The following is a 9,224-nucleotide window of genomic DNA, read 5'->3' on the forward strand; positions in this document are numbered from 1 at the left end:
CTCTGCGTGGTGTTCAGATCAGTAACAGGGGGAGTGTGGTGGAGACAAAACCCCTTTAAAATGAATCTGGAGCTAATTAAAACACTCTGCTCTGCTTTATCAGTTCAGAGCCAGGTCTTTGGGTAGACCCATGAGTCTGCTCTGGGTGGTGTTTGTGCTCAGGACTTAGACAAAGGAACAAGGAGAGAACTTTCAAAAGGCTGAGCTTGTGTTGCAGTAGGAAGGGTTTACTGGCCAAGATTAAATTCCAAATATTCTTGGAAAACTGCTGAAGTGAAAATCATCAAATTGCACAAAGAAGAGCAAAGAAAGAAAGGGAAAACCAGGTGTGAGTGGGGGGGCTGGGAACAGGGGCTGGAGGGGATGTGAAGATTGGAAAGGTGATGGCAATAAACTCAAAGGGAGGCAGAAGAGAACAGCTGGGGAAAAAAAACCAAACCAATTTTGGAAAACACCATGCATGAACAAGAATTTTTTGTCTAACCTAGAAAAGCAGCAACAGGAGATGGGAAATGTGTGTTCACAGCTAAACACATAAAGATCATTATCTAGGAAAAGGCAGCCAGCAGCTCTCCAGGAATGTTCCAAGGAGCACATGAGACCTTTGGCATTATTTGCAACAAATACCTTGAACATGTCTTCAGATTTAAGGACTCTATGAACTCGCTGTTTGTTGGGATTTCTTTTTCCCTTCTTGGCGTGAAACAACCTGAAGGCAGCACTAAATATATATATATATATATAAAACAAATAAATGTACAAATATATATGAACAACACATCTTAGTCGTAGAAACCCTGGGAAAACTTCAATTTGGCACACAAACATGGCTGATTTTGCCACAAGGACTCTGTTTTCACCGCAATTTTTGCACTAAGCCCATAAAAATGATGACACCTGAACCCCTGGGACCAGCAGGAGCAGTGAGTCACACGTTGAGCTTTCTGCCATCGACATGCAAGGCTGCTGTTATTGCAGAACATGAGGTCCAAATGCACCAAGCAGCACTAAACTACGCTTCACAATCAGACTTCTTTTAAAATACGGGTTTAATTTGCCTCAGGATTTTAAGACAATTAAAAGAAAAGGGGGAGGATCCAGCACCATTTACTTCAACAGATGCCCACTGTCTTTTCCTTCATCTGCTGTCCTGTAGCACATCCTGCTACTGCCCTTGAGGAACACAGTGGCATTAGGGTGACCTTTGCACCCTCAGTAACTGAATGGCAGAAAATTAAATCACTGAGGCACAAGCTGAAATTCCCCCAAAGCCCCACCAGCGCCCTCAACAGCCTCCAGTGCATCCTTTGTGCAAGGCACAAATCTCACCCCAAACCACTCATTTTTGTCTCCTGCTCTGTTTGAGCTTTGTGGGAGCAAAATTCCTGCAGCACCTGCACTCCTGCAGTGCCAGGCAAACCCCGGGGGACATTCCAAGCTCTGCTGTCCTAAATAGGATGCAAATAATCAAGGTTTTACTCTGTGACATATAACCATGCTGGGCAATGTTTCCTGGAGCAATCCATCCCATGATCCAGATGGGAGGAGCTGTAAGAGCTGACAGGGGCTGCAGCTAGAACATTACACTGGAGATTTAGGAAATATTCCTGAAGCTTTTATACTCCATGTGCAGCTGCAGCACGGAAGGCAAAACAGGATGTCGGCTGCACCGGTAGGAGAATGTCCTCTAATTGAAAAGATTTGGTTATTATTGTATGAGGAAATGATAAAATCTAGTGCAGAGCAGCGTTTGGTCAAGAAATGATATTGGGAAATAAATTCTACCAGGCTTAAGACAAAGAAACATTCAGGACAATGGGCTTATTCTCATTTCTCACAGCCTGTGGTGGATGGATCAGCTCTAACCTTCACGAGAATGATGTTTTGTGTGTGTTTGCTCTGTTCAGCTGCCAAGTGGGAAAAATACTTTCAAGCAAGATTTTCAAAGTTCCTCTGTCAGCACAGCTCTGCAGCCACACACTGAGCCCCAGCAGTGCCACCAGAGGCAGCTTTTCATCCAGCACCTCTGCTCTGAGGAGACGCCAGTGCAACACCACCAGAAATAGTCCCAGGGACACCCAAAAAAAACCCAAAATAAAAGCAAGAAGCTGCCTCAACATAAGACAACTCTCAGGGTCACCTCTGGTGATGTAACCTCAGAGAACTCTGGTTTTTATAGGAAGGACTGCATTCCAAAGACCTCTGAAGCAGCAGAGCATTGCCAGCTTGGGCTCCATCCCGAGTGACATTTCATGCTTTGCCACAGGTAACCCAAATATTTTGCAGACATTTCTCCACCAGTGAAAGAGAGAAAAAGGATAAAACTGCCACTAAATTGAGCTAATGATGTAAGGCTGATTAATGAGAGAGGTGAGGGTTGTACTGTTGGCCTGCTGGGAGGTCAGAGCCAGAGGGAGTTTGTTGATATACCTTCAAAAATAGGTGGAGCAGCCAGAACAGATGTGCTCCCATGGAAAACACAGTTATGGAGAGAGGTGGAGCTTTGCTGGGTCAGCCACACACGATGATTTGTCAACCACGGCCTGAAAAATGGCCATAGAGACACGTAATTAAACCCACACTTCTCTAATAAAGGCAGGACAGCTATAGAGTTTGGAGGGTGAGAAAGAACAGCAATGTTGACACCTGGAGATATCAAATCCCACTTTTCAGAGGGGATGACAGGACCTGGAGGGATTTGTGGGATCCCTCCAAACCCTCTCTCTGTCCCTTGGTGCTTCTCACACAGCCAAGCCCAACACCATAACCTCAGGGGTAGCTGCCCTCAGCACCAGTTTAGACTGGGTTAACCTCCTTGTTCCTCCCATAACACAGAACTTCCTTACCTCAATTAAGAGCTGACCTTCTTCTCCGGTCTTTCAGCCATCAATAGAAGATTTGTGGGGTCCCCAGGGATGTTTGTTGTTCTGCAGGGATGCAGAGGCAACCCAGATGTTCAGCAAGATTCTCTTGCTTCTCATTAGGTGCTTTAAGGTACCTATGATCTCATGGATCCCCATGGGAACAGTGAAAACAAACCCCAAACCCCAAATCCAGAGGTTTATGTAGAGACACAGGGTTTTCTCAAAGCATCAGCAGATTATATTTTTTTTTATTTTTACTCATTCTGAATTGTATGTGTCATCTCCTGGATGTTTCTTTCTACATGGTGACAGCAGCAGAGGTCTCACACAAACAGCTTGTGTTTTCTAACACCATCAAGAGAACTGCAAAGAGAAAATTATCTGTCTGGGATATTTGAAAGCATTCCCTTTGCTCTGGTTTGCAAAAGACCTGGCCAAATTTCTGCCAGAGAAAAATTCAGCAAATGGGAGGGATTTGAAGGAAACTTGAAACTGGCAGAACAGAGGAGGAAAATAAATTAAGGAGATTTATTTTAGCCTATTATTTCATTTCTTTAGTGATATTCGAGCATTATCTGATTATAGACACCGGTCATCTTTGCTAAAGCATTTAGCTGTTTATCTTTTCTGCTCTCCTTGCTGTGGTATTTCTCGCCAGAAAAGGGTTATGTATCAAATTCCCAACTTCCTACTCATTTCTTCATAAAAACCAGCTAATTGCATCACCTCTTCTCCCTGCCAAATGGAGATTGTCATTTTATTTGGCCTATTCCAGCTTGTTTTTTTCTAGAAATAATAATATTTTGGCTGTTTCTTTCTTGTTTGAGAAAGTAAACTTTGCAAAATGGCATCAAACTTCCCCAAACACGAGCTGATTTGGAGCTGAAAAGTGTTGCCTTCAGACCAGGGCATTTCTCCTGAGCCAGTGCAATCTTTACTCAGTGTTTGCCTGTGAAAAAGCACATGTTTAAATTTTGTCTGAGGCTCTTCAACTTGTGTTACCTCCAGTGCAGGGCTTCAATACTCAGATGAAGGGGTTGAGTGAAGTAAATGGAAATATTTGCTGGCTCATCGGGTCTTACCTTACAATTCCCATATGAACTGGGACAATCACATTCATCCTGTAGAGCAGGACACCCAAACTTGGTTAAAGGCTACCAGGCATAAATGCTGATTCATCCTCCCTGTGTCCATCCTTTTCTCTCCCAGCCCTCTTGGCTCATGAGCAAACCAGGGGCCATCTGATTCTCACCTCAGCAGCAGCATCCAAGTGTCTGAGCCCTGCTCCCAGGACAGGCTTCCTCCTGCAGAAAGATAAGGAAGAATAAGAGGAATGAAAACCCCACTCAGCATTTCCAGTGATACTGGAAATACCCACTTTCGGGACAAAGCCTTTTCGTTCTAACTCAGACATAGAGATTGAAAATGATCTGCTGCTGGGAGCCCAGCCTGGTTTTCTAAGGAAACAACAAATCAAACACTGCAAAAGCAATGAAGGTTGGCACTGGGGTCGTGTGGGTGTTTGGCTGCTTCTCTGTTATCCCCTCCGCCTCCCTGCTATTCCAACTTGAGCTGACTCCAACAATGTGACCCAGACTATCTGCCCTGGTAGCTCTTCCAAATTACATCCTGCCTGCAGATATCCTTAAATTCAGCTTGTACTGATTGGTGGTGTCCAGAAGCTGATTCTGAGTTGGAGGAGCCCAAGAGCTCTGGATTTCAGTGTGGTCAGTTCAGCTCCAGGGGCACCTCCAGCCTCCCGAGGGTCCCACTCCAGCTCCCACCTTGCAACCTCTTCCTGCTGCATGCTAAGAAGCAGATTTGGCCCAGAATTTTAAAGCAAAGCAAAGCAAAACCCTGTGCAGATGCCCAGAGTCAGGAAAAGCACAGATGGTTTGCCTTGGCCTGCTGAAATGTTGGCCGTGTTGTTTAACTGTACCTTTGTACACCAGATTCCAAGAAGGAGAAAAAAAGCAACTCTGTGCATTTTATTGCTGAGGTCAGGTTCCTGTCTCCCCAGTCCTGTTTCTCATTCTCTAATCAAACCATTCCTCTTAATACAACCAGTTCCCAAAAGTCTGCTTGCCATAAAGTGCTTTAACCTTAGAATCTTATTTACTATGACCTTAATTGAAGGGTTCATTCAAACTTAATCTATAAAATGTTTTGTGTAATCAGTCAAAAGCTCGACATCAACAGCAAGGCCTGGGCCCAGAAATCAGCTCTGCCAAGCCCAGCCACTCTCAAGGCGACCTCAAACTGGGTTGCACAAACACTCTCTGGAAGTCCAGAACGATACAGCACATTCAGAGAAAACCATCCCAGCCAGAGCAAGACCAAAAGCCTTTAGGGAGGATGTAAGGCCAACCTAGAATGAGATGGGTCTAGGCCATCTCACTTTTGGACCTAATTGTTCAAGCTCTCTCATGGTGAAGTCAAGGAGGATCCCATGCCTGCGCCCAGCTTGGGAATTGGGACCAAGTACCTGGCATGCCCTCAGGAATCCTTCAGGGAAAAAGCACGGCCTGGGAAAAAAAGAGATTTTTGAGGTCATTCCATACTGTTGGGAGCAACAAAGCAGGAGAACAGAAACACCACGGCCTGGCCATTTGTTTCCAAGGAATGATCTTAATCCAGGCCACTGACTTGTGTCTGAAGGTCTTCCCTACATGTCTTCCCTACACAGCTCAAGTTATTGGTTTGTTATACAAGAGGCTTTTTGCTGAAATTAATAAGAAATAAATCGAGTGAAGTCTCTCCTGCAAGTGACTTTATGGGATTGCTATGGTTTTTTACAGATCCCTTGCAGGTTCTCATACTGAAAGATATTCTACTCAGCACAAAGCCCTCAGCATCATGAACAGCCATGTCTTTATAGCCACAGCTTGGATTTCACATAGCTCTAAAAAACCAAAAGTAAAACCAACAACAAAACATAAAAAACCCCACGTGCCCCAAACATGTTTTCTGGAAACATTTTGATTTGCAAATTATGTATGTACCCTAAAATGAGAAAAAGAGAAAAACCCTTGACCAAGAAGAGCTGCTTGCTGAAAACATTACTTGTTTCTTATTTCAAAGGGAAAATTGAAAACATTTATGAAGGGTGTAGCTATTTACCAGTCCAGAGAGTTCTTACAAATAAAATAATAAAAAACATATCCTCTTTGCTGTTTTGTTGTTTAATATCTTCCAGCGTATCACAACATGGAGAGCAGAACAGAGGAGAAAATAGAGTGTTTTTCCATAAAACCTTGCAACAGGAAAAAAGGATAAATGACAATTTTGTTTCAGCTTTAAATGCACAGAAAAAATGAGACAGGTGCAATTTTTCCATCAGAACAGCTGAAGAAAGTCTCTCATGCAATTTACCTGCAATTCCAGTTGGGCACATCAGGAAAAGTGAAGAAATCTGAAGGCCAAGAGAAGAGCTGAGTTCATCCGATGGACAAAGGCACGTAGGAAATCCTTGAACTTCTTTGGCAACCTCTCCACAGAAATTCAGCTTGAGAAAACAGATTAACAGCAACAAAGTCAAGTTCACCGTTAAGTTGTTCTTATTAAACATTGCTCGTTTTATTGACAACTGTGATGTTCGTCAAAATTGCTTTACTCACATTATTTTACCCACAGAGAGCCCTGAGACTATGAAAAATAATTCGAACAATATGAAAAATAACTCAAACACATCTCTGGCAGATGGGTTTCCAGCCGGGAAAGATGGGGAGGGTATTTGTTCTTATCCCTGGGGGGGACAGGCTGTGACAGTGCTTAAGAGGCTGAAGAAGTGGAGGAGCTGGTTTGTTTTAAAAAGGGACAGAACCAAAAGGCTCTCTATCCTTTCACATCTGTAGAACAGCTGGATTTGTCCTGTGCTTCATCCAGGCATTTGATCAGATTTTTGTCCATTGTAAACCAAGCAAGGGTCTAGAAATAACACTGCAGTAAGGGAGGAGTGATGCATTTGCTGACGCTGGCCTCTGGATACACCCTATACCTCAGAGGAGCAAGCAGGCACATCAAAGAAATGCCATGGGAAGTTTATTTCTGTTTCTAGGCCCTTGTGATTCCCTGGGAGAAGGCAGCTCTGCCCGAATCCATGCAGTATTTCCAACTGGAACAGGAAACCACCCTCAGCAATGTCATAATTCACAGCTGAGACCTGCAAGCCCCTCCAAGAATTGTTCCGAAGCTTGGTCAGTGGTGGGCTTGTCCCCAGTCCAACTGCCCCTGAATTTGGGAATAGCTTGAGCATGTTTGACTTGCCCCATATCACTCTGTTGGTATCACCAGTGTGGGGCTTTGGAGGCTGCAGCCAAGGTGTGAAGTAGGTCCAGCAGCAGCAGTGAGGTTGTGCCAATTTACACCCCCTCGGGTATTTCTGATGAGGGTTTACTGTGCCTGAAGAACTGAGTGTCCCATTCACACCCTGGGAAAGCCGTTTACAGTTTCAGCCTCCCAGACAACCCAGCCTGAGCCACATGCTCCCAGGTTACAAACCCAGCACAGAATATCAGTTTGCTTTCATTAGGGAAAAAGAAATTTCTGGGATGAAACTTTCCTCAAGATTCTCATTCATTTGGCCGAGAAGTTGGGTTACAAATTGTATTTCCCAGATACCTGGGACAAGATTCTCTGAGACATCAAAAGAGATTAAAAGATTTACCACAAGGCAGAGAAATTGTGTCTGTAAGGACATTCTTCTAAAATCAGGAGTACCCCAATATTCAGAGCACAATGTCTCTCCTGCTGCTGAAATCCAGACCACGTAACATCAAAACTCAGGATGACACATCTACAGGGCAGGGTGGAGGGATTTTCTGTAAAGCAACAGAGCAACACAGAGTAACTGACCACTTCCCTGAGCACAGAAAAAGTGTTTCAAGTAATATGTGACTTTATTTTGTATTTAGATTGGCCATGCTCTCATTTTCCCACGAGAGAACTAAAACTTTCCAGAGGAAAAGTCAACTCCCAGCTTGAAATGCCACAAAATTCAGATGTCAGAAGTTCAACTTTCCCACCAAAAAAAGGTTTGATCAGAAAACGGCCACACCTCAGACCAATGTTGCTAAAGCAGGCACCAAAACCCTTCAAATGTCCTGGGCATCCCTGTTCCTGGCTACCCAAAGAAATACTGCAAGCTCTACTGTCCATGGACAAAACCCCAGTTACTTTCTCGGGGAGAATAAAGGCGAGAACAGAATTATGTTTATCTGCTCCATGATCAAAAGAGTGACCTGAGTTAATGAGCTTTTTGGAGAGGTTCCAGGCAAACTCATGTTCATTCCAAAAATAAACCTCAGATTGATGCAAGTGGACATTATGCCAAAGAGGACAAGATAGGGGTAAAGCAGAGTACAAGAGCAGCAAAGTGAAATGTGGAACTGTTTGTTGCTTGCATCCTTTGATGACTACAGACGGGAAATTTTAGTTGGAAATCATCCACACAAGGAACTTCAGCGTCCAGCTGGTGGTTTGGGTGAATTGAGAGTAGTTGGATTTCTGAGTGGGCAACGCTGACTTCTCTCTTTCCCAAAGCCATGAGTCAGGCTGTGCACAGGGATCCAACATGAGCAAAAGCACAATGAAGGAAAATCCAGCAAGCTTCAACACGTGGCTGCCTTTCCTGTGGCTCAGGACGTGGCCACAGTTCCTTATTTTGGCTCCAAAAGCTCCTGGTTAAGGTTGGTTCCTCTGGGTGGACAAGGATGTGAGCAGCTCCTGCTTTTATTTGGATGAGGCACAAGCACTGGAAATCTTGACTCAGCCAAACGGGGCTGCAAACAATGCAATGACATCCCTGATGTTATTGGAAAGATGTTCCACATCTGCCTTCCCTGCTGCTGGAAGGGAACAGTTGGCTTTACTAATAAGGAGACGAGCAAACTTTCTTCTTCCCAGCCCTCCTGTCCAGAATCCATAACTCACTGACCTGGAGCAACACTGTCCTGCTGACAGGCATTTCTTGGTGGCTGATTTCACCTCCTGGCACACCATGAAGACCTTCACATCTGCTCTAGACACAGTCAAGAACTGCAGTAGCTCTGTTTTGTTCCCTTGAGCCTTTCTTGCTTTTCTGATATATATTTTATGAAAATGTGGTCTCTCCTCATGAAAGTTCATTTTATCCCCTCCTGCCTTGTTACCAGATACGCAGTACTGAGGAGTACATGTCCTTAAAGCACTAATTCTAAGCCCTGTCACAATGACAGCTTTGTGCACAACTGTTCCAGCTGGTGTGGGCAGAAGAGTGACTAAAAAGACAGGAGGATGCATCCCATCAGCCCCATCACTGTCATATCCCGTTCCCCAAAGTCAAGACTTACTTGGAAATGTCCTTCTCGCTTCTGCTGTGCA

The 9,224-nt window shown here is 44.3% G+C and overlaps 1 long non-coding RNA gene across 1 annotated transcript; it reads right to left on the reverse strand.

Annotated features, from left to right (window-relative positions):
* Window positions 1-3,967: 3,967 nt before the first annotated feature.
* Window positions 3,968-6,811, reverse strand: LOC116449829. The gene is made up of 4 exons (XR_004242562.1): window positions 6,482-6,811; window positions 6,237-6,369; window positions 5,350-5,389; window positions 3,968-4,168 (listed from the first exon to the last, which is right to left on the reverse strand). It is a non-coding gene; the product is annotated as an uncharacterized LOC116449829 (long non-coding RNA).
* Between the last annotated feature and the right edge of the window lie 2,413 nt (window positions 6,812-9,224).

This window comes from Corvus moneduloides, chromosome 12 (genome assembly GCF_009650955.1).
Source record: "Corvus moneduloides isolate bCorMon1 chromosome 12, bCorMon1.pri, whole genome shotgun sequence".
NCBI lineage: Eukaryota > Metazoa > Chordata > Aves > Passeriformes > Corvidae > Corvus > Corvus moneduloides.